The sequence below is a fragment of the Tamandua tetradactyla genome, chromosome 7, assembly GCF_023851605.1.
Source record: "Tamandua tetradactyla isolate mTamTet1 chromosome 7, mTamTet1.pri, whole genome shotgun sequence".
Taxonomy (NCBI): Eukaryota; Metazoa; Chordata; class Mammalia; order Pilosa; family Myrmecophagidae; genus Tamandua; species Tamandua tetradactyla.
This window is the reverse complement of record NC_135333.1, coordinates 171,519,032-171,543,530: the sequence shown is the minus strand read 5'-3', so window position 1 is coordinate 171,543,530 and position 24,499 is coordinate 171,519,032. Positions and strand designations below refer to the sequence as shown.

The window sequence follows — 24,499 nt, the reverse complement described above, 5'->3', positions numbered from 1 at the left end:
CCATCATCCAGAAGCAGCTAGATTGATAGAACAGTGGAATGACCTTTTGAAAACTCAGTTATGGTGCCAACTAGGTGGCAATACCTTGAAGGCTGGGGTAATGTTCTTCAGGAAGCTGTGTATGTTCTGAATCAGTGTCCACTGTATGGTGCTGTTTCTCTCATAGCCAGCATCCATGGGTCCAGGGACCAAGGGGTAGAAATGGGAGTGGCACCACTCACTATTACCCCTAGTGGTCCACTAGGAAAATTTTTGCTTCCTGTCCCTGTGACCCTGAGCTGTGCTGGTCTACAGGTTTTGGTTCCAAAAGTGGGAGTGCCTTCATCAGGAGAAACAACAATAATTCCATTGAACTGGAATCTAAGACTGCCACCTGGTCACTTTGGGCTACTCATGCCCCTGGATCAACAAGCCAAAAAGGAATTACATTACTGGCTGGGGTGATTGACCCTACCATCAGGGGGAAATAGGACTGCAACTACATAACAGAGGTAAAGAAGAGTTTTCCTGGAACATAGGAGATCCCCTAGCGGTGTCTTTTAGTACTACCATGCCCTGTGATTAAAATCAATGGAAAACTGCAACAACCCAATCCAGGAAGGGCTACCAACGGCTCTGAAACTTCAGGAATGGAGGTCTGGGTCACCCCACCAGCCAAAGAATCACGGCCAGTTGAAGTGCTTGCTGAGGGTAAAGGGAACATGGAATGGATAGTGGAAGAAGGTAGTGATAAATATGAACTACAGCCACGTGATCAATTACAGAAACGAGGACTGTAATGCTGTTTTGTTCATGTTATACTATTTAAGTTGTAAGATATCAAGTTTAAGAATGAATATTACCCAAGGACTTGCACCCTATTCTGGAGAGATTTAACGTGTTTCTGGTCATATGCAGGACAGTTGAGTATTGTTAGGTGAGAAAAAAAATGTGTCTTTTATTTTCTATTTAGAAATTAGGTTTGGTTTAAGGTGATGAGTATAGCTGCTAAGTTGACAAGGGGTGGACTGTCATGGTCAGGTTCATGTGTCAACTTGGCCAGGTGGTGGTACCTGTCTGTCTGGTTGGGCAAGTGCTGGCATGCCTTTCGCTATGAGGACATGTCATAGAATTAGATCATGATCACGTCGGCTACATCCATGGCTGATTCCATTTGTAATCAGCCAAGAGGAGTGTCTTCTCTAATGAGTGATGCTTAATCTCATCAGTGGAAACCTTTTAAGGAGGATTCAGAAGAGACAGGCTCTCTTCCTGCTTTGGCCAGTGAGCATCTCCTGTGGAGTTCGTCCAGACCCTCCATTGGAATTGTTAGCTTCACAGCCTGCCCAACAGGTTTTGGACTCTACGTTCCCACAGTTACATAAGACACTTTTATAAATTTTATATTTATGAATATTTCCTGTTGATTCTGTTTCTCTGGAGAACTCTAACTGATACATATGCTATCTTCAATAAATTCTTAAAACTGGAAACAATAAAATAAATTATTTTACATTATGAGAAAATTCAACCTTCAGATTATGATATCTTGGATTTGCTTCAAAGTAATATGGGAAGCAAGAAATCTGGTAGAACACAAACCAAACAAAATTGACTATAGGTTGATAGTTGTTGAAATTAGATGATGGATCATTATATCCACAGAATGAAAGTTAATTTATACTATTCTCTCTATTTTCTTACGTGTAAATTTTTTTTGTAATAAAAGTTTTAAAATAGGGGGGAAAGCCTTCTTATCTACCCAATGCTAATTATGACTAGGAAGAGACTGTTATAATGAAACAAAATAATCTTTTCCCCTTTTCTCTTAGAATGGAATATTTGGAAAATAATAAGTTAGCATATACCCCTTTATCCAACATGATGAGATGATGATTTAATTTAAAAAATGATAATTTAAAAAAAGGACACATTGCAAATACTTTTAATGTAAACTTATAACTGAGAAGTTAGGATTTAAGGGGTGATTATGAATACTGAATCATTATATAGATATTTCTTTTTTTCTTTCTAGCATATTAAATGGAAGGAAATACCTGAAATCTCTGAACTATAACACAGCTGCCTTGATCTCTGATAATGATTATATGGTCTTTATCTTATGCCTTTGTGGTTGTAAAAAAGTCCAAGAAGGGGAAGCCTCACTGCAGCTGAAACCTGGTTCTCGTTGGAGGAATTGGCAGATGTTCCCAATCTGCAATGTATTCCAGGGGAAGTAGCAGCAGCTAAATCCAGCATTGAAAAGACAAAGAAGGAGAAGGTTCTTACTACTGTCAAAACACCCATTGGTGGTGACTAAAAGGGAGGTCCCAGAGTGGCTAAGCTTCGCTAAATGCCTAGATACTATCCCAATGAAGATGTGCCTTGGAAGCTGTTGAGCCATGGCAGAAAACAGCTTCAGTCAGCATGTGAGAAAGCTGCCATCTAGCATCAGTCTTGGGACCTTTCTGATCAGCCTCACTGGTCACCATAGGGACAAGAGAGTGGTTTCCTGAAGCAGCTGAGCAGTGTCCTGCTACTTGTGACTGGACCCCTTGTCCTCAATCAAGTTCCTCTGTGTAGGACACACCAGAAGTGTGTCATTGCCACCTCCGCCAAAATTGACATAAGTGGTGTGAAAATCCCAAAACATCTCACTGATGCTTACTTTAAGAAGAAGAAGCTGTGTAAGCCCAGATACCAGGAAGGTGAGATCTTCAACACAAGAAATACAAGCTTACAGAGCAGCAAAAGGTTGCTAAAAAACTGTGGACTCACAACTTATGCCAAAAATCAAAGCTGTTCCTCAGCTCCAAGGTTACCTACATTGTGTTCTTTCTCACAAATGGAATTTATCCTCACAAATTGGTGGTGTAAATTTGCAAAGAACCTAATTAATAACTGTGATAGTTGGATTCAGATGTCAAATTGCCCAGGTAATGATGCCCCATTGTTCTGTGGACTTAAATCATCAGCATGTGAAATTCATCTATGGCTGATTGTATTTGTGGTCAGTTAAGGGGAGTCCCTTCCACAATGAGTGAAGTTTAATTTAATTAGCTGGAGGCTTAAAAGAGAAAGGTTCCAGAAAGAGAGGGACCCCAAAGAATAGTGTCCCCATGTGAGGATTTAAACAAATATGGAAGCAGTCAGCCATTACAGGACAGGCAAGAGTTTGAAATGGAGTTATCCAGAAAGGGTTTGTGGAAAGGCCTTTTGTCTGATGGCATGATCCCAGTGTACTGCACAGAAAACAAACAAGAGTGTTGTGGAATCTGTATAAGTGGAACCACTGCCAGTCTGGACTAAAAGGGACAGAAAAGGGACTAATTGAAGGAAAAATTAACTTTGGAGGCAGAACCGTGGAAGCTAAGGTCTGAAGCCAAGAAACCTCAGGTCAGGAGAACAGACCCACCCATATATGTGGAGAGGATGAGTTTGCCCCAGAAGCAGAGGATGGGCATTCTTCTTTGTTGCTCAGGAACAATTGTGCCACCCCAGGCATTGGAGAGGGTGGAGTGCATAAACCAGAGATTGGGGGCAGCCTGGTTGCCACCCCATTATTCTGGAGGGGTTGAGCATGTGCCCCAGAGATGACAGAGAGCCCAGGTGCTTCCCTGAAGCTTGGAGAGGGTGGAGCTGAGAAAAATGTGGTCTCCGCAATGTTCCCCAAGATGGCAACCACCCCTGTGTTTGGAGAGAGCAGGGCTGCTGCATAGGCCCTTGGGAAGGGTGGGACTGCTGCTTTCTAAAGCCCCAAGGGTAAATGACTCTCAGACTTTGAAATCTAATGGCATTTGTCTTGCAGGTTTTCAGAACTGTTTCGAACCAGTGACTCCTGTGTTCCTTCCAGTTTCTTCCCATGGAAATGGGGGTATTTATCCTGTGACTGTTCCTTCTTCGTACATTGGAAACAGATAACTTGCTCTAAGTTCACAGGCCCACAGCCAGAGGATAATTTTGCTTTAGGACAGACCATGCCTGTAAATGACTTCGATGAGACTTTGTTCTATGTACGAGTCAGTATTGTATTTGCATTGTCACTGAAATGATGTAAGGTTTTTGTGCTATTATGATGAAATTAATGTATCTTGTATGTGGAAAGATTTAGTGCATTGTATGCGAGACAGATGATCATTATTAGGTGAAAAAAATCTGTTATTGTTTTATATTTAAAGATTAAGTATGGTTTAAAGTGATGTGCATAGTTGCCAAGTTCACAAAGGGTGGGCAGGTGATAGTTAGGTTCAGGTGTCGATTTGGCCATGTGATGATGCCCCATTGTTCTGTTTCAGCGAACTTAAATCATCAGCACAAGTGACACTCATCTTTGGCTGATTACATCCATGGACAGCTAAGGGGAGGGCCTTCCCCAGTAAGTGAGGTTTAATTTAATTAGCTGGAGGCTTAAAACAGAGAGGTCAAAAAGGGGGAGAGAAGTGTAATTAATAAAGTATCAGTGGCAGACAGAGTCCAAATAGAGTCGAGAAGCTACTCTGGAGGTTGCTCTTATGAGCTTCAGGAAGCTTCAGGTAGACCTTGCTACCTATCGTAACCTGCCAACCCCCAACCAGGACCATTCCAGCCAATCCTAAAGAACACCTAGGGTAATATATAAGATTCCACAAGGATTCTGTGCACTAGAGTGACTTTCCAGAAACCTACAACCTCCAGATGGTTCCCTGGACCAGATAAGTCCTGAAACCTAGCCCAGCCTCTCCAGAACATCAGATAGTTCATTTCCCTACCCCATATTAATGACAGACTCTTCCAATATAAAAAATTTAGAATTGCCATAGCCCAAATAACCCTAAAAGAGGTATGGAAAGATCAAAGGTGATGGTGGAGTTATACACAGATGATAGGATTTAACAAATAAATATGAATGCTGAGAATCATTAAATTGATATCTCTTTTGGTCTCTGGTATTTTAGAGCAGCTGGAACTAAAAACCTAAAATTGTGAAATTGTAACCCATGCCAAAGTCTGAAATATGGTCTACAACTAATTGTGGTGCTGTGTTTTGAAATTTATGGCTTTTTTGTATATACCTTATTTTTCAAAAAAAAAGAAAGAAAAAAGTTGATTGTGATGATAAAAAAATATTTAAGCCCTCTAGCCTCCTATATTCTGGAGCAGCTAGAAGGGAAAATGTGAGAGGATCATATGGTAGCCCATGACAAACTCTGGGATCTTTCCTGTAGCCACTTGTTGAAGAGTGCTTTGAAAACTACAGCTTTTTTATTTCTTTGCTTTTTTTATATGTTATACTATACAATAAAAAAAGTTAAAAAATAAAAAAAGAGAGGTCAGAAGAGAGTTCAGCAACTCAGCGTACGTCATCTCAGCACTCGCAGCTCAGCCCAGACATTTGGCGAGGCAGAAAGGGATCGCCCTGGGGAAAGCTGTTGGCACCCAGAAACCAGGAGGGAAGGCCAGCAGATATGGCCGTGCACCTTCCATATAATAGAGAACCTCAGATGAAAGCTAGCTGCCTTTCCTCTGAAGAACTATACATTTTTAAACTAAATAGTCCCCCTTATTCAAAGCTGGTCCATCTCTGTTGTGTTGCAGTCTGGCAGCTTTAGCAAACTAAAACACTAACTGATAAATTAAAATAAAAAAAAGAAAGATGCTCACTTGTACCCAATTTTTCCAGTTTTTTTACTTCAGAGTCCAGTGGTCAATCATAACAGCCCCTAATGTTTATTAATGAAGGGTTTTGGGTCAGCCCAGAACTAACCCACCCCAAGTCCAAAGTTATCTTGATAACCTAAGCTGGATCTAACCAAAATAGGCCCACCTGACATGCACAGTGGCTTAGACTTTAACCAATAATAACTACACTCATTATAATGCTAAAAACCATGCCCATCATCATATTAAGGCTGCCGTTTTTTATATACATTCTGTGACTGAACATGTCCTGAATCTGCACATATTCAATTATTATATCACCTCCAATGGAACCACTGGGCTCATTATCTTAAAACCCGCCCATCTTTTTTTTTTTTTTTTGCATGGGCAGGCACCAGGATAGAAACATCTCTCCATATTCATATTTCATCTATTTACTTGATGTTTCATTAAATCCCCCAAACAAGTATAACTGGCACAAATAGGCTGGGAAGAAACAAGATTTTTGGCCAGCCTATAGCTCATTTCGTAAGATCAAAAGGGAGCCACTGCACTTAAGAGAAGTCTGGGCGTTAGAGGCATGAATTTCTTTTCTTTTTTTTGCTTGCTGAATGGCGGGGACATGTTTCATTATTTTTCCATGTGAGTATCCCATTATTGCAGCACCATCTGTTGAATTTTGGTTTGTTTGTTCTTTGTTTTGCTTATTTGTTTGTTTTTTGGGAAGTGCATGGACTAGGAATCGAACCTGGGTCTCCTGCATGGCGGACGAGAATTCTACCACTGAACAACCCTTGCACCCCCATAAATATCTTTTTTTAGAAGTGGAGAAAACTAGTTAACTTTGCCAGTCAGTTAAGAGGAGGTGAGTAAAGACAGTTAAGGAAGTAAAATCTGTTATTTCTTGAATACTGGCTGTGAGTGAAAAATTCTCCCCAGCTGTCTTTATGATCTCATTAGGACCGTCCAGTTGCCCCCTGTAAGAAAGGGAGGAGATAAACACAAAATTCAACCAGATGCTTGTGAGTTTCTAGGGGAATATCAAATGGAGAGTTTCTTTTAGATTTAGACAGGTTGTTTACAACGCTGCTGCACATTGAAATCTCCTGGGGAGTTTTAAGAACGCCACCACCAGGTATTTGCACTGCCTTGCCCCATCCATTCTGATTTGATTGGGGTGGGGTAGGGCTCCAGCATCCATATTTTCTAAATGCTCCCAGGTGACTGAAATGTGCAGCCAGGACTGGGTGTGCAGGTGGGAAACACCAGACCTGTCGGGTCCAGCAGCTGTGAGTGAAGGCTGCAGAGGGTGGGTTCTTACGGGTGTCGCTCATTTTATACAACAGTGGCGCTTCTGAAAGGTCACCTCCACCACTTCAAAGGGGCTCTTCTTCACTCGTGGCTGCTTGTTGATCCTTTAGTGTATTTGTTAAGCAGTGATGCTCTAACGAGCCTCACTAAATACACCAAGAAAGTGGATATCAACGGAATCGGGCTGAATGGTTCTGGGACATGAAAAAATAATCCTTGGTTATTTTTTAGAAACCTAACATGAGGCTGAGTATTCGATGTCATATTCTGTTTATAAGTCATATTAAAAAATCAGTTTCTTTCTCATTTTCTACCATGAGTTCCCTATCCTTTAAAACTAAGATGGAATTTTGGCACTGTTTTAGACTTAGATTGAACTAAAAGATTTTCCAAACACAACATTGAAGGTAAAAAGGAAGGAAAATATGTGTCTTGTGCATTAAATATGAAGGCAAATAATTCTACATTGTGTAACTTTTTAAATTGAAAATTCAATACTTGTTTACTTTTTTCCAGCATCACTGTCATGGTGCCCTGGGGAGGAGAATCAGCCTAAGGATGTGTTCAGCCAAACTGCATTAGAACAGTAGCTATGGATTTGCTTTTGGTTCATAACTCCTATTCAAGGGATTGCGTGTGCGGCCCAGGGGTGGAATTCTCGCCTGCCACACAGGAGACCCAGGTTCGATTCCTGGCCCATGCACTTCCCAAACAAACAAAGAAACCAACAAAAACCAGCAAACAAAAATTCAACAAATGGTGCTGCAATAACAGGATACTCACATGGAAAAGAATGAAATGTGACCCCGCCGTACAGCATGCAACAAAACCAAACCAAACCAGTAGTCATGTCTCCTATTCACTTGCAAAATATTCTTTTAGAATATTTAACATTTGTACCTGGATGTGAAAAAGGAAAGGGGAGGAGGAGAGGAAGAAGTTTAAGACTTTTTTTTTTAACTTCCTAAAACTCTTTATTTATTTTGAAGCATTCTGGTTCTCTCCTTGGCCTCTATTTTTCTTTGTTTGTTTGTTTGCTTGTTTAATGATTAATCTTAGAATCAGTTACTGAGAATTGCTCATGCTCGCTCCCAGAATGCACCTTCAGAGTTACCTTAAGAAAGTAATAAAAATCCAGCTGTACCTTTTTCCCCCAGAAGTACAATTATTTACAAAGATATGAAATATACTTATTATTTTCCTTCCTTCTCAGAACAATGCTATTAATATGCCACCACACTTTAATCTTACATTTCACCGGGGCTTTGTTTTTTCTCATATGGAGCACTTCACGAATTTGCCTGTCACCCTTGTGCGGGGACCATGCTGATCTTCTCTGTATCCTTTCAGTTTTAGTATATGCGCCACCCAAGCGAGCACTGGATACTTTTTAAGGACTAAGTTTTGTAGGTCATGGTGATAATAAGTAAACCTTGTGTGCCTGTAGTATACAATCTTCCCCAGAGGGCTCAAAATGAATTTTCACAGTACTGCATGGCCCAATTAGCCAAATGTATCATAAATTCTTATTTTTTCTCTGCTACCAAACTCAATGGCTGAGCATCCTTATCTGCTATGAGAAAATATCATATGCCTGAATTGTTCTGGGTAGAGAGACAAGAACTCTGTTGGGACAATTCCACATTTATAGAAAAAGATAAATCATGACTTTTTAATTCTTTCCCATGTTTCTCTTGAAAGTTTCATTCAAGGTCATACTAGTGGTTTTTTTGTTGTTGGAAAAAAGTTTACATTCACTTTGATCCAAATGTTTTTTTTTTAAGAAAGCAAACTATAAAGCTCACACATTGTGTTTTACTGATCTATATTTTTTTTTTCAAAGAAAGCTAACACATGCCCAAGGAATGTGGTTTCAACACAAAATAAAAGGATGTGTCATCACATTTAAAAAAATGTTCTCTGCTGTTTCTTCTTCCTCCTTGGCCATTTTAAACACACACACACAAATAGGTTTGATGAAATGGATACTCTGCAGATACTTATTCCTTCAACTCTACATACTTAAGGAGATTTATAGGGTCATTTTTCTAAGCATAATTGACTACAATTACTCTCAACACAACCCCCTGACATCCAGCAGCTCTGCGCTCTCCTCTGTAAGTCCAACCAACAAGTGATTCTGATATTTTCTGAGAGAAAACACTTCTGCAGATTCTGAAAACCAGTTTCCTCCAGAGAATTTCCAAATTTCTAAACACAGGGAGAGAGAAAGGGACAGGGAGGCACTGGTTGAGAGGCAGGGCCGTCCTATGGGGGAAGATTGCTCATCCCAAAATAAACTCTTCCTGCTCAAGTTAGAGCCTGGGGCTTAAGGGCTCAGCGCCTGGACTCAGAACAATGCAAGCCCGGGCTGGGCGGCCCAGACCCGTGCATGTGTCCGTGGTGTGGTCATCGCTTTGTTTCTGCAGCCTCGGACATGTTGGGTGTGCGTTTATTACGGGAATTTTAGTCAAACACAAGGGAAAATTGTGGGCCATCTGCTGGGGAAGAAACGGAAAAAAAAGTCACACTTTTCCTTTCTCCAACATGACATAGCGTCTTTGCAGACGGTGGAGTCTGCATATGGCTGCTCTGAGGACGCACAAGCCGTCCTGATGTGGCCAGGATCAGTGGGAAAGACTGCCAAAACCCATCGCCAAGCTAGAGCTGGAAATCTGTGCTTTCATTTCCAGACATTTATGTAGTAAAGATTACACGTTCATTGTGGCACTGTTTGCAATTACAAAAAAAAAAGAACCAAGTGTCAAATAATGGAAGTCTGATTAAATGTAATATTGCCTGCCTACTACCCAAGGGCACATACAAAGAAGTTTACAGCCATCAGAGAGAGGGAAGTAGAGTTACGTGTGTTAGCATGCAGTGACACGGTCAAGACGTATCCATGGAAATCAGTGAGTTACAAAAGAGTATTATAATATTGTTCTGTTTATAAAGAGGAAGGAGATGAAAAAGGAGGAGGAGGATTACTTATTAGATTAGTCAAACTTCTATCTTTTAAAAGCATATACCATTTGTAACCAGAATAAAAAGAAACCAACGCATTCCCAGTGTCTACCCATGAAAAAAAAAAAAAGAAGAAACCAATGCTGATAATTTTAAAAGGAAAATGAAAATTTCGGAAAGATTGTCTATGTAATACTTCATTTATTAATAAATAGATATTTGTTTAAATAAATCAAATATTTATTTAAATTTTATACATTTCTAAAATAAAAGCAGTTTTATTTTTTATACTTTTGTTTTTTATATATATATACTTCCACTTCCAGGAATTTGTTTCACATAAAACATTTGGAAAAGGTGGCAAAGATGATGTTAATGTATACAGATACAGCTAGGACATAGAAAAACTATAGAAGTGAGGAGAGAATAAAAACCTACGCACTATAGAAAAAGATAAAAATAAATCACCTGAAATTCCTTTGCTCAAACATTCAATGCTAATGGTACATTTTATGCCGATTTCACACTGTTCTACATAAATGTACTTCATGTGTTACTTTTTTATGTCACGTTATAATACCCTAAGCCTTCTAGTTTAAAAGAAATGTTCTGTTACCTGTGTTGTATCTCAGTGTAAATTTAAACAAAAGCTTTTGCAGCATTTTCCTCCCTTCTAAGCCCTTTTCTTTGTCAACCTTGTTTAAATAATGTTCTCGTGGTATTGCCAAGGATAAAGCTCCAGTATCTTCCAAAATAGAGACCAAGGAAACTATCAGATTTCCTTAATGCTCAACTCAGCACAAAAAGTTGACTGGTGGAATAGATACACGCTGGGTGGCGGCACACGTAGTCTCATGGATAAAGGGTTGCTGAAACTATCACCATTTTACTACAGTCTGCCAAGTTAAGAAAATTAGATCCTTCAGTGAAACAAAATCAGCTGGGAAGATTTTGTTAAGAAACAAATCTAGTTGGCTTAATCTGAATGAATCCAAGTGAAGAACTCTTAAGCCACCAGGAAAATTTATTTGGAAAAGAAGTGCTTGATAAGTCCAGCTACTTTACTTTTCTCTTTCACTGACGGGGTGGCTCCTGGTGATGTGGAAAAGCAAAAACAAGGGTTTATGCAACTCTGAGTGTTGATGGAAAACTGTATTCAAGTGCAGGCTTGAGGAGAGATGCGTTGGGGTGACGATGATGACAGGTCAAAGGCTCGCTGGCTAAGCCTCATGAGGCCCTTCCACATTACACTCGGAGTTATTTTAAGACAGTCACGAGAGCACTTGAACCCTGAACAAAGTACCTCTCTTTGTCTTATCCTATTGCAGATGGGAGTAAAGTATTTCAAGGGCTCCGAAACCAAAGCAACTATGAAAACCCCAACCAGAATGCTAGCAGATGGGGGTCTTGCCCATTCTTTTGCTTTGCCTTTCTTTTAGCAGAGCATTCCAAAACCACGTTTTCTTATGGAGTTTATAATGGTCTACAAGTGGAACATTTAATAGGACTGATGACACAGAGTGGGCATCTGATATAGTTGGTGACAGGTACAGTAAAAAAAAAAAACAACTCAACTCCAGTTACAGCTTGGTTTTAGCCAACTTTGTTCTCTTAGCACTGCCATGGGTACGGGTGGCACTTGAATTTAGAAAAGAGAAAAACAGCATTGCCAAAACCACATGCCCAAAGTCAGTTTCCCGTATGGATAGGCAATCCAGGCATATTCAAGCCTTCAGCGCTTCCCTGTGATAGACACAGGAGAATAAATTTAAAAATAATAACGAAGGCGAAACATCTAAAAAACATAAATAAAAGAATAAATAAGCCACGCTCTGCTTAGCTGAATGACATTCACATCCCTCCAAGTTCAACATCAGTCTGTAACTGCTCTGGAAAACAACTCCGTGACAAGTTATGACATTGACCCGTGCCCTGTCTCACTGTACTGCCAGCTACCTGGAAGCTTTCTCCTTGTTTTTCCAACTGCCCGAACTCCAGTAAGATCCCAAATGAATCAGGTTCTATTATTTCAGCCGCAGACTTCCAAGGCCGTTATAAATATAGGCTTCAAACTGTCTCACTCTTGGGCTTAGGTCTTGATTTCTGATATCCAAAATGCTAATGTTTCAGCGAATACCTGGCAAAACATTTGCAGTGCTCTCTTTGCATTTGATGGATTGTGATTGCATTATTTGAGCTAATAGCAGCCTAGCCAAATGAAAGTTTCTCCCAGACCTTTGATATTGTTCCTCATCCCATATGGATTTAATTTTAATGTCCAACTTCTATTTCACCAAAATATTTAATATAGGAAAAAATTCTTCCTCAGCTCTCCATCTTAACAGGACTAATGTAATAATATTAGTAATTATATAAGAACGTTAATATTAGTGACCACTCTTTATGAAGTACCACGATCCTATGAGTAGGTACCATTTTTATCCTTATTTTTCAAATGAAGAAACTCTAGAACAAAGAGTTTAAGTATTTACTGCCAAGTCACACAGCTAATAAGTGGTGAGATTTGAACTCTATATTGTCAGGCTCTAAGCCCAAATTCCGAACCTCAGAGGAAATGCAAGCCAATTGATACCCTGGGTCTCTTATTTTATCTACTATTCCCGACAATGAGCTAGTTTGCACATTTGTGGACCATCCAACAATGTGCTTGTTCCTTCAATAATTCACTTTCACACATGGCACTTTAAAAAGTAAGCAATGACATTTTCCCTAAAGACACCAAATCCCCTCATGCCTATGGATAGAATGTATTCAGCAACTGCGAAAATTCTACTACACTAGTAACCTCCGAGAGAGAAGCCAGTATGGTGGAGAAGATATTTTAAGTTACAATCAGGACATTGGGTCACCTCTTCCTCCTTTCATCCTGGCGAACCCACATGCAGCTCCTCTGACATGCCTTTCCACTCCTAATTTGGTATCTCCTCTTACATTTGGCTCTGACACATTCTACCCTGTAGGTAGCCAAACATCCTTGTGATGAGTCAAAAAAAAAATTCATGTAAGAGTATCCACAGCTTTCCTTTTCTCTGTGGCCTGCCAAAATGAGTTCTCCCTTTTTCTCATTGCCTTAAAGAGGAAACATTCTTACTTGATGGAAGAAAAGCTCAGTCAATCCAAAAAAGAAAGAAGTTGGGGGGGTTCTGGGAATTAGTGTGGAGAGAAAGCCTTCTGGCGTTGGGTGCTGGAAAGAGATTTGGAGGCACTGAAGAGAGGTTTGTCACTATAAAATGCAAAGGAGGTGAAATCAGACAGTAGAAGGAATTTTAATAACTGTAGCTCTGAAATTTGTACTTTGATCCCTTTGAATGTTCCTTGAGAGATGCAAGTAAAAAGTGGAATTCTTTTTTTTGGCTGTTGATATTGTTTCTTTAAATGTAACTCCATCAGAGCCTGGGATGTACGGAGCCTCTTAGAATTGGGGAGATCAGTTAGGAAGGTTGTTACATCAGTCCAGTTGGCTTAGAGGATGCTGGCAGCAAGGAAATGGGGAAAAGTGTAGAAATTAGAGATATGTCTATAGATTAGAGTTGACGGTTCTTGGTGATGAATTCATGTAGGGAGGTTAAGGGCAAAGGAGAAATCAAGGATCTCTTCTAAATTTTCAACTGAGCTACTTGGTGCGTGATATTGACTTTTTTATTGAGAAGAGGAAGACAGAAGTAGGAATAGGCTTGGAAGAAAAAGAGCCTGTTTGGGCCGTGCTAGGTTGGAGATGCCTGTTACAGATATTCATGTGAAGACATTAAGTAGGCAGTTGCATATGTGAGCCTAGAGTTAAGGGGAGTGTTCAGAGATGGAGATACAGATTTGGGAGTCACTAGTATATACATGGATTGAAACCATGGGGTTGGATGAGATGCCCTAGAGAAATTATACTGCTGCAGAAGAGAGGGTGATCACGAACAAGCTCTGAGACTCTCCAAAAGTGGACCATTAGAGAAAGAGCTAGTAAAGAAGACTAAGGATTAGAGTCTTGTGAACTAAAAAGAAAACAAATAGAGTGTGGTGTTGTAGAAACTGAAAAGAAGGAAGATTTCCAAGGATGGAGGGGCAGGGGTGTCTAATACTATTGAGAGATGAAGCTAAAACTAGATAACTGACTGTTGGACTTGACATACTGGAAGTTTTGGTAACTTTGGTGAGTGTCAGTGGAGAGGAAAGGAAGCAAACCAAACTGGAGTGAATTGAGGAGAGACTATGAGATAAGGAAGCGAAGACATCAGTTATTCATAACTCAAGAAGTTTCTACACCTGAGGGGCCACAGAGAGTTGGGGGCAGGGGGAGCGGGGGGGTAGCTCAAGGGAAGGTTGGATTCAAGATAGATTTTGTGTTTTTTCTTCTGTTTTTGCATGTGTGATACTAGAGCATTTTTTCATGCTGATGGGAATAATCCATGGCCTCATTTAATTCTCACAGCAAAACACTGATGAAGGTTTTACCCAAAATTCATTCTGCTGGTAAGTAATGGAGCCAAGATTCTAAATCTAAATATTGTGAGAATTATATCTTATTAATGCTTGTATCCCCATAGCATAGTATGAGCAAATACTAGGTACTTGGTCAAAATGTGTTGTATGAATGAAATGGGCAGAAAGGAAGGGAAGTGTTCTAGTTTGCTAAAGCTGATGAAATGCAATATACCAAAATTGGACTGGCTTTTAACAATGGGGATTTATTAACTTACAGATTACAGTTCTAAAGCCATGAAAATATCCAAATTAAAGATCAATAGGATGTTAACTTCTCCCCGAACACTGGCCACTGGTGATCCTCAGCTCCTCTCTCACATGACCAGGCATATGGTGATGTCAGCTGGTCTCTCTTCTCTCCCGGGTATCATTGCTTCCGATCTCTGGCTTCAGTGGCTTCCTCTCTGTTTCTGTGGCTTTCTTTCTGACCTTGTCCTCTCTCAGCTTCTCTGGGCTTTCTCCTGTGACCTTCTCTCTCTGTCTTTTATCCTCTTCTAAGGAGCTCCAATAGGAGGATTAAGACCCACTCTGAATGAGGTGGGTCACATCTCAACTTAAGATTCTACTCACCAAAAGATCCCACTTACAATGCGTCCACACCCATAGAAATGGATTAGCTTTAAGAACATGCTTTTCTGGAGCACATACAGCTTCAAACCATCACAGGAGGGAAAAGGGGAAGAGAAGAAAAGAAATAGACGTGAAGTTAGGCTGCATTGCATTGTTTGAGCTAATGAAAGAGGTAAAATTGGTTTAGACTTATACTATAGGACACAGGTGAAATTATGACCATAGCTTTGTATGTGTGTGCTGCTTGTAATTAGAACCCTCTGTTTGATATCTGAACCTGACCTAGCTTTATACTCAGTTCTTTCTTAGAGCTGGTTTGGCATTGAATTGTCCTTGGATGTCATTGAATAAGGAAATCTCTTTTTGTGTTTTCCTTTTCCATAAAGTTTGCAATTCGTGCCAACCAACAACTTTTGGAAGCCTGCTCTTTACTAGTGACTATGCTGGGAGGAAGAGAAAAAAGTGAGTGGGGGTGATAATCTAGTTGGGGGCGTCACGCTGTGGAACAAAATAGTTGGAGTGCAGGGTGGCAGGTGCTCTGGAGGCCCAATGTACCCAATGCTGTGTGCAGAGACCTCAATTCCATCCTCTGTGGGAAGCAGAGAAGAGAAGACAGTAATCAGGGAGTCCCCCAGAGGAGGTAGCAGTCCAACTGCAACTTAAAGTGTTTGAAGGACATTCCCAGCAGAAAAAGCAGCCCAGGAAAACGCACGGAGGCATGCACACCCATGGCACATTCAGAGACTGGTACGAAGGCTGGTGTGGCTAAAGCAAGCGTGCATGGCAGGGCACTGGGTTGTGCCAGGAGTGGAAGCTGACATGTTCTGAGGGACCTTACATGCTGGGCTAAGGAGCTTGGTCTCTTTCTTTTTTTTTTTAACCAGACAAATACAGCTATTACATAATTAACCAGCTTTAATATATCAATAAAATTTTAGCCATCTACTGACATTTACAAAATTTTATGACCTTTTATTTATCGGCTTAAATCATTGCATAAACAACTTTTTACATAATTAAGTTAAAGCACACATATCCTTGATTACTGAGGTTGGACATCTTTTCATGTTTGCTAGCCATTTTGGGTATTTTCTCTTCTATGAACCCATTCCCATTTGTAAATTCTTTATATTGCTGTATTTGGAAATCCATGCATAAGAAATGACAACCTTTTTATAAATTCATGAATCTAAAAGTCCTTATTTCAGATGAAAAAGAGAGTTATGTAGAGGGGTTGACTGTGAGATCTTTCTATTCTTTATGTTAAAATTTCTGTTAATTATCCTCATCACACTATACACGTAAACCACCCACACATTCAATGTTTTCTGTTGTCTTCCTCCACCGTTCTCTTTGCTTTTCTTTTCCTAGTTGCAGACTTGGTTCTCTGTCCATATCTCCAGGGAACACCCCACTCTTCTTTGTGCCTCGAGGGTCTAACTAAAGCTCCACTAAAGTTCTTGGCCAGGTGGATGAGGGTTGGAGAATAAATACCTTCACTTCCTCCCTTCTGGGGAGGCAGATAACTCTGAGATGTGTTTGATATCATCTCCCAGAGTTCCCCAAAAGGATTGCCTCAGTTGCTCACTGATACATGCTGCATTGTCTTCCCTGGCTCACTCCCCTGTTTCTTTATCAGTGCTACCTCCAGGAGTATTGACTTATAGCCAGGCCTGTTGTGAACCACTGGATACGCACTGGTGAAGAAGACACCAGAGTTCCTGCCCACATGGAACTTAGTCTTATGGTTTTGCATTCTTCTGCTACTGAACTTGTTGAAAAAGTTCAGGTTGTAGAAAACAGACACTGCAGAAGCTCAGTATTATTCATAAAGAAATTGAACATTCAAGCAGTGTGGGCATGAATGAATGGGGGGCAGGAAACTTAGAACCTGCTCCTTTTCCCACTCTTTCTTGGAATCTGACATAAGCTCCTCTGGGTTGAATGCTCTGAAATGGCCATGTGTGTCCATGATCAATCCCAGGGTTTACACTCCCAGCCCCAGCCCTACCCCGGCCCCATCACTCAGTTAGGATCCCAACCCCACTGATATGTACATTTTAAGTAGCTGGAGCTCTGAAAAAAGCTCAGTGTTGATCTTAATATGATGTCTTTTTGCTAGATAATAAGGATATTCCCTACACACACACACACACACACACACACACACACACACACATTACTTCAATGAAGAGACAGAGGGTAAGCTTCATTACCCTTTTGTAATCTGGGTTTCTGTAGTACTGGGAGAGCTGTGGCATTGAGGGGTCCCTATTATAAATTGAGACATATAATCTTCATAAACATTCTCATCTCTAAGTCTGGCTTGGACTGGAGCATTATCAAGCTCCTTTGGCTTTGGGGAGAGCTTGTTTCTACCTTCATTCATTGAGTGAATATGAATTAGATAATTCCACTGTGTGGGTGATTGCACACCACGGGGACACAAACAGACATAGGACCTGCCTACCAGGAGTTCACGGAGAAACGAGGCGCGTTTGTTAGCAAGTAGACACAGATAGAGGGTGAACGGTATGAAGAAAACAACAGCGGGCTCTAAGAAGAATTTGCATTTGTTATTTACTTTACATATTAAATTTGTGGTATCATAAAAGAGGAAAACAGAGGGCATCTACCTAGTTAGCTGAAGATGGGTTCTGTGAGAAAATATTAGTTAACTTGAGGTCAGAAAAACATGTAAAGACCCAAACAGATAAAACCTGAAGGGTGGCAATGGAGAAGAGTTTTCACAACAGAGGGACTGTGTTGCAAAGGCTGCAGGGTAGTAAAGAAAGTCCTGCATTCTTGGAACTGAAAGAGCAGTGAGAGTGGGGTGTAGGGAACGAGAGGGAGAGCTGGGGAGAAGCCAGGGGCTGGAGCTGGAGACAGGGCGTAGCAAGGGTGGCTACATTTCTCTCCATTGAAGATTGTTCTGTCACTCCTTGAAAAGTCACTTCAACATGGCTTCTCTGTGCCTCAGCTTCCCTCTCTGAGATTGCGAATTGGGTCATTCTTTGGGGAAAAGATGTGCCTGCATTCAGGTACACACAATTACTAAGTAGGAATTAAAACAAAATATGGGAGGGAATCATGCTAAACCCTTGGGAGTCTCAAAGGGACCGTGTGTTGACACCTGACACCACTTGCCAGGATCCCCCAAGCAGATCTTTTCTTATTCCTTGAAACACTCTTTTCCCTTAGGTTCCAGGACTCAACACTCCTGGTTTTCCTCCAACTTCTTTGATATTTTCCACTCTTTCTCCCTTGCAGGCTCATCACAGTCCATTGGACCCTGAAGTGATGGAGTCTTGCAAAGAACAAGACTCGTTAACTCCCATCCATCCTTCACATCTCATCCTAAGCTTCAGTCCCTAGCAGAAGCCTTTCCTGGACCTTGGCTTAGCATGTCCCCTTCTTACAGACATTCACAGCACCACACCCGTCTCCTCCGCAGCCCTCGTCACAGCCATAATCTTAGATCAATCGATGTCATTAATGAATATCTTCCCCCAAATTCAACTCGATGAGGACAATGTCTCCTGTATTTTAAGGTCTATCATCAGGGCAGAATTCATGGGCTGGCAACTTCTGCAGATGCACAGAGCCCTGCACTTAGAAAGACCCCACACTTGGTTTAAAGCTCTGCTGTCAGCAGCGTGAAGTTCTCAACCGCTCTTGGACAAAAGGAGCTACATTTCCCTTTTTGCACTTGGTCCTTCAAATTCTGTAGCCGAGTCTTCATATTGTTTTATGCCAAGTGGCTAGCATAGCGTATGGCACATAATAAATATTAGTTGAATGAGTGAGTGAATTAATAAAGGACTGCCTGAATGAACATAAAGTCATTATGTCTGGATCTTTCCAAAGCCCATTCATTTTCCACCTTTCTACATACCTCCACTTGCACTAAGATATGAGGCTGCGTTTACCAAGTCTGAAATTATTTCCTCCTGGGGCAGCTCTGGGGTAGTGTTCCAGCGGCAGCATTCTCTGGCACAAACATCTCTCTGAGTCATAGGGTAATGCCACCGCATGGGGCCGAGCAGCTGCCGCTGTCAGGCATCTGCGGATTACTTTGTGATGACATGAAAAATATCTCCCTATTGGTTAAATCTATCTTATGTCCTGCCTCCCAGGTCTGTAGGACTGACATTTCTACAGAACACTTTTGTATATGTATGAAGATACAACAGCAGTTGCTGAAAGGAACCGACCTCCTCACATTCAGTCGAGATAGCCTCTTTTTAATCTAAAGCTGTTTGATAATTCTCCAGCCAAAGTTAATTTACAGGAGTAACATAAAAGGATTACACTTGGAATCAGCAGCCTGGGGGCACGAATGGAAGGTTGATTTGGTTTAGGTAAAGGGAATTTGTGAATTGGCTTTTCTTCCTGAAGCTGAGAATTCTCTCTCAAAGGTTAAGCATGCAGCAGATAGATTTGCAAAATCTTACCTTGAAGCTACCATCAAAGCTAAAAAGCTGGGGCCGCTTTTGGTGCAGTGCCCTGTGGGCAAACATTTAGCTCTTTCATCATTCCGGGGAATGAGCTCTGTGCCCATGAACCATCTTCAAATGGCCAGCAGGGGAGAGATTTAGGCTCAAAGAGAATTAGCTGGTGTGCTTTCAGGCATCCATAAATCACACCCAGAGTGGGGGGCAGAGGGCAGAGGTTGCTATGCAAATGGATTAGCCCTAGGAATGGCAGGGTCTAACATTCTTTAAATGAAAAACAAGGGCAAGCCCTCTTTGGTGAGATTGTGTGCTTTGCCACATCAGCCAGGTAACTTAACCTATCACGGTCACAATACCCCTCCTTTATTTAGTCTCTTGGTATTGCGACGCAGGAGTTGGTAACAAATTCTGTCTGCTCTGGGCTCCTTAAAAGGTAAAAAGCATTATCTTTTAGATCTGTAGGTTTAAAGGGCAAGTGTTAGAATATCAACAAATCTTCTACCTGCTTGGGTGACACAAGAGCAGAGTTTTAGTTACCCATGGGTCTCTGGTGGGTATGAAAAGGGAAACTAACACTCATCCATGCTGGAAAAATCAAGAACTCTCAAATGCCAATTGTCTTATGTTAAAACACTGAATGAAGCTGAATGTGAGAATGATAGAGGGAGGAGGGCTGGGGGCATAAATGAAATCAGAAAGAAAGAGATTGAGATGGTATAATCTAGGAATGCCTAGAGTGTATAATGATAGTGACTAAATGTACAAATTTTAAAAATGTTTTTGCATGAGGAAGAACAAAGGAATGTCATTACTGCAGGGTGCTGAAAATAGATGGTAATTAATATTTTAAAATTTCAACTTATTTGTGAGACTAAAGCAAAAAATGTTTATTTGGTACAAAATTTGTATTTTGACTAGTGCATTTCCTAATATAACTTATGTAGATAGCTTGGTTGAACACCATAAGTACATGGAACCTTGGGTAGGACATGAGATTTTGTTGGTTTGTCCAGGGTGATGCCCCGATGAATCCCAGAGTGATTTGATCAGTGAGTGGAAAAGTATTTGCAAAGTCCCCTTCAGGGAATGGTGAGAACGGGGGAAAATTCAACTTCCCCAAGTTGAATTCTTGATATTCTCACAAGTAGTGTGGACAACTGAAGCTATAGGCTGAGCTCCCAGTTTCAGGGTTTGTTCATGTGAAACTTAACCCCACAAAGGATAGGCCAAGCCTACTTAAAATTAGGCCTAAGACTAACCCCCAAGAGAACCTCTTTTATTGCTCAGATGTGGCCTCTCTCTCCAGCCAACACAACAAACAAACTCACCACCTTCCCCCTGTCTGCGTGGGACATGACTCCCAGGGGTGTGGATCTTCCTGGCAATATGGGACAGAAATCCTAGAATGAGCTGAGACTCAGCATCAAGGGATTGAGAAAACTTTCTTGACCAAGAGGGGGAAGAGTGAAATGAGTCCAAGTGTCAATGGCTGAGAGATTACGAACAGAGCCGAGAGGTTATCCTGGAGGTTATTCTTATGCATTAAGTAGATATCACCTTGTTATTCAAGATGTAATGGAGAGGGTGGAGGGAACTGCCTGAAAATGTAGAGCTGTGTTCCAGTAGCCATGTTTCTTGAGGATGACTGAATAATGATATAGCTTTCACAATGTGACTGTGTGATTGTGAAAACCTTGTGTCTGATGTTCCTTTTATCTACCTTGTCAACAACGAGTAGAACATATGGAATAAAAATAAATAATACCCCTATTTAACAAATGTTAAAATTAAAAAAATTTAAAAATAAAATACCAATTGTCTCCCTTTCTGATGTCATCCCAAGAGAACTCAGTACCAGGAATGTATTGTACCAGTCACTCAGTTCTTATACTGATAAGAATTAAGCAGTTGCTAAGACTTTTTGAGTAATTACTACATAGAGAAACTATTCTCAACATGTTACATGCATTAATTTATTTACTCCCCACAATAACCCTCCAAGATATGTACTTTTGTTCCTCTCCTTGACATATGAGGAAACTAAGGCACAGAGAATTCTATAAGGCCATTCCATTTGGAGAAGGATCTACAGTGTCATACTAGTGACATATTTAGGACTCTGTGTTGCGCAATTTTGCAAAAGTGATTTGAAAAAGAGAAGGAGGAGTATATAACAGAAGAGATAGGATTTAACAAATGAATATGATTGTTAAATCATTATATTGATATTTCTGTTGGTCTCCAGTGTCTTAGAGCAGCTAGAAGAAAAAAATGAAAAGTTGTGAGACTGTAACCCATCCCAAACTTTAAAATCTATTCTATAACTACTTGTTAAAATGTTTTTGGAAAATTTATTGCTTTTTTGTGTATTTGTTATATTTCACAATTTTAAAAATGTTAAAAAAATGATTTGAAAGACACTTTTTCAATGAACTGAAAATGCCAGAAACATAAAGGACAGGAATTTCAATAAAAAGAAGTTAATATGATGTTTTTTAAAAAAGGTCAAAAAAGTGAGAAACAACCTACACAATGGGAGATATTTGTGAATTATACATCAGTTAAGGGTTTATCCTCCAGAATACATAAAGAATTACAACTCAACAACAAAAAAAGAAAAGCACCATTATTTTTTTCAATTGAGCAAAGGACTTGAATGGACATTTCTCCAAAGAAGATAAACAAATGGACAATAAGCACATGGAAAAATGCTCAATTATCAGTGTCCAATAGGGAAATGCAAATGAAGCCCGAAGATGCCACTTCACACCCATTAGAATGACTATTACAAAAAGAAAAAACAGAAAAGAAGTGTTGATAAGGATATGGAGAAATTGGAACCCTCATGCATGGCTGCTGGATATGTAAAATGGTGCAAGCCACTGTGGGAGAGTTTTTGACAGTTCCTCAAAAAACACAGAATTATCATACTATTCAGCAATTTCACTCCTAGGTATATATCTCAATTAATTGAAGAAGAGACTCACACGTATACTTGTACATCAATGCTCATTGCAGTATTATCCACAATAACCAAAAGGTCAAACAACCTAAGTGTCCATCAACAGATGGGTGGACAGACAAAATGTGGTCTATCAATACAATGCAATATTATCCAGCCATAAAAAGGAATGATGTTCTCAAAAAAAGAAAGGAATGATGTTCTGAGAAGTGCTACAACATGGGTGAATCTTGAAAACATCATGCCAAGTGAAATGTCAGACAAAAGAGGACATAAATTGTATGGTTCTACTTATATGAAATATCTAAAATGAGCAAATTCATAGAGACAGAAAGTTGTTAGCAGTTACTGGGGCTGGGGAAGGGGAGCACAGGGAGTTATTGTTTAATGGGTAGAGTTTATATCTGGGGCGATGAAAACTTTTGGAAATAAATAGTGGTGATGGTTGCACAACATTATAAATGTAATGAGTGTTGTGGAACTGTACTCTCAAAATTGTTAACATGGCAAATTTTATGTTATGTGTATTTTTCCACAATGAAATAAAAAAAATAATTACAAACTCAGATCCTGATACTATTCTATCATTCACTATGTGGCTATGGGAAATGTCCATGATCTTTCCCCACCTCAGTTTCCCTACCTATAAAACAGGGGTAATATTAGAACTTACCTCACAAAGTTTTTTAAAAAATGGCCTACATGTCTCAAAAAAAAGGTCAACTCAAAGTATAAGGGCAGCTTTGAGAAGCCATACTCAAGGAAGCTAAATGGACTTTTTACTTGGCATCAATGACGTTCTTGATGTGGATTCTTTTCTATATTAGGGTGCATGTCAACTCAAGCATGTGTCAAATGTCAACTAAAGGCTCTCTTTCAAAACGTGTGGAGCATCTGACATTGTGCCTCTTGGAGTCTCGCATTGACGCAATAGCTGTAACTATTATTTTTAAGCCATGAAGTCACTTGCTTGAAACTCACTTTCTGAGTTTGGTCAGCCTGACCTTCTTTATAATCATGAACTTTTCGTTGGAGCTAGTATTTCTTTTCCCCTTTCAATGGTATACAAATTAAGCTGCCAGAATAATTAACGAAAAATTGATCAAAGGTTCATCTTTAATATTTCCATTTCAAACAACCAGAGATAGAGAGTGACAGATGGAAAGGCATCTATGGCCAACACACTGTTCATTCAGGAAACACAAAAGTAGACAAGTAAAATAAAAACAAACGTCCCAGGTACCTTCCAATTGATCTAGGGATTAACTAAAATAATATCTGGGAAAAGAGTGATCAGTCTTCTTTCTGACCCTGCATCAACACAAAGATCATTGGCATTAAAAAGACTGTTTCTGGGAGAACAGTTACCTGGAAAATCTGCAAGTGAATGTAGGTTACAAATAGCTTTGGTTGCAAGGCCTGGAGGAAACAGAACTTTCCATTTAAAGTAATCCACAGGTAGTTAGTTACCTTTTCACCTGGTGATCAGTGGTATCTTACTACCTGCTGCCTTTGCCAACAAACCCTATGGCAGAAATACATGGCTTTTTGTTTTGCTTTGGCAGCTCAACATTCGTTCCCTTCTCCAGCAACTCAGTTTTACTTTGGGAATCACTCATGCCCCACCCCCAGTCCTTCTGACTGTCTACCTTTCCCAGATTTTGATAGCAAGAATATAGCCCAAAACTGTCCAATCAAAACATTCCATGCTCTGTGCCACTATGATTGGTTCACAGTTGGTCACATGGCCCAAATTAGACACTGAGATGCAAGCCTGAGACTTTTGTTACAACTATTAGAACAGAATCTCTCCCTCACTCTCTTTCCCTCTGTCTCTCCATCTCATGTCTCTATTTCTATCCATCTCTCTCTCTCTCTCTCTCTCTCTCTTCCAGAGTTGTTAAGCTGGTAGAACACATTCCTCAATGTTCTAGTTTGCTAGCTGCCAGAATGCAACACACTAGAGACGGAGTGGCTTTTAATAAAAGGGGATTTATTTTGTTAGTTCTTCAGAGGAAAGGCAGCTAACTTTCATCTGAGGTTCTTTTTTACGTGTGAAGGCATAGGGCAATCTCTGCTGGCCTTCTCTCTAGGCCACTGGGTTCCAACAATTTTCCCCGAGGTAATT

The 24,499-nt window shown here is 40.3% G+C and overlaps 1 non-coding gene and 1 pseudogene across 1 annotated transcript; one reads left to right on the top strand and one right to left on the bottom strand.

The window, feature by feature from the left end:
• The first annotated feature begins 2,332 nt into the window (after positions 1 to 2,332).
• On the top strand, positions 2,333 to 2,856 carry LOC143690734 (large ribosomal subunit protein eL6 pseudogene; annotated as a pseudogene).
• Positions 2,857 to 8,200: 5,344 nt separating this feature from the next.
• Positions 8,201 to 8,307, bottom strand: LOC143643007 (U6 spliceosomal RNA). Its single transcript, XR_013156063.1, has one exon. It is a non-coding gene; the product is annotated as a U6 spliceosomal RNA (small nuclear RNA).
• Positions 8,308 to 24,499: the final 16,192 nt, after the last annotated feature.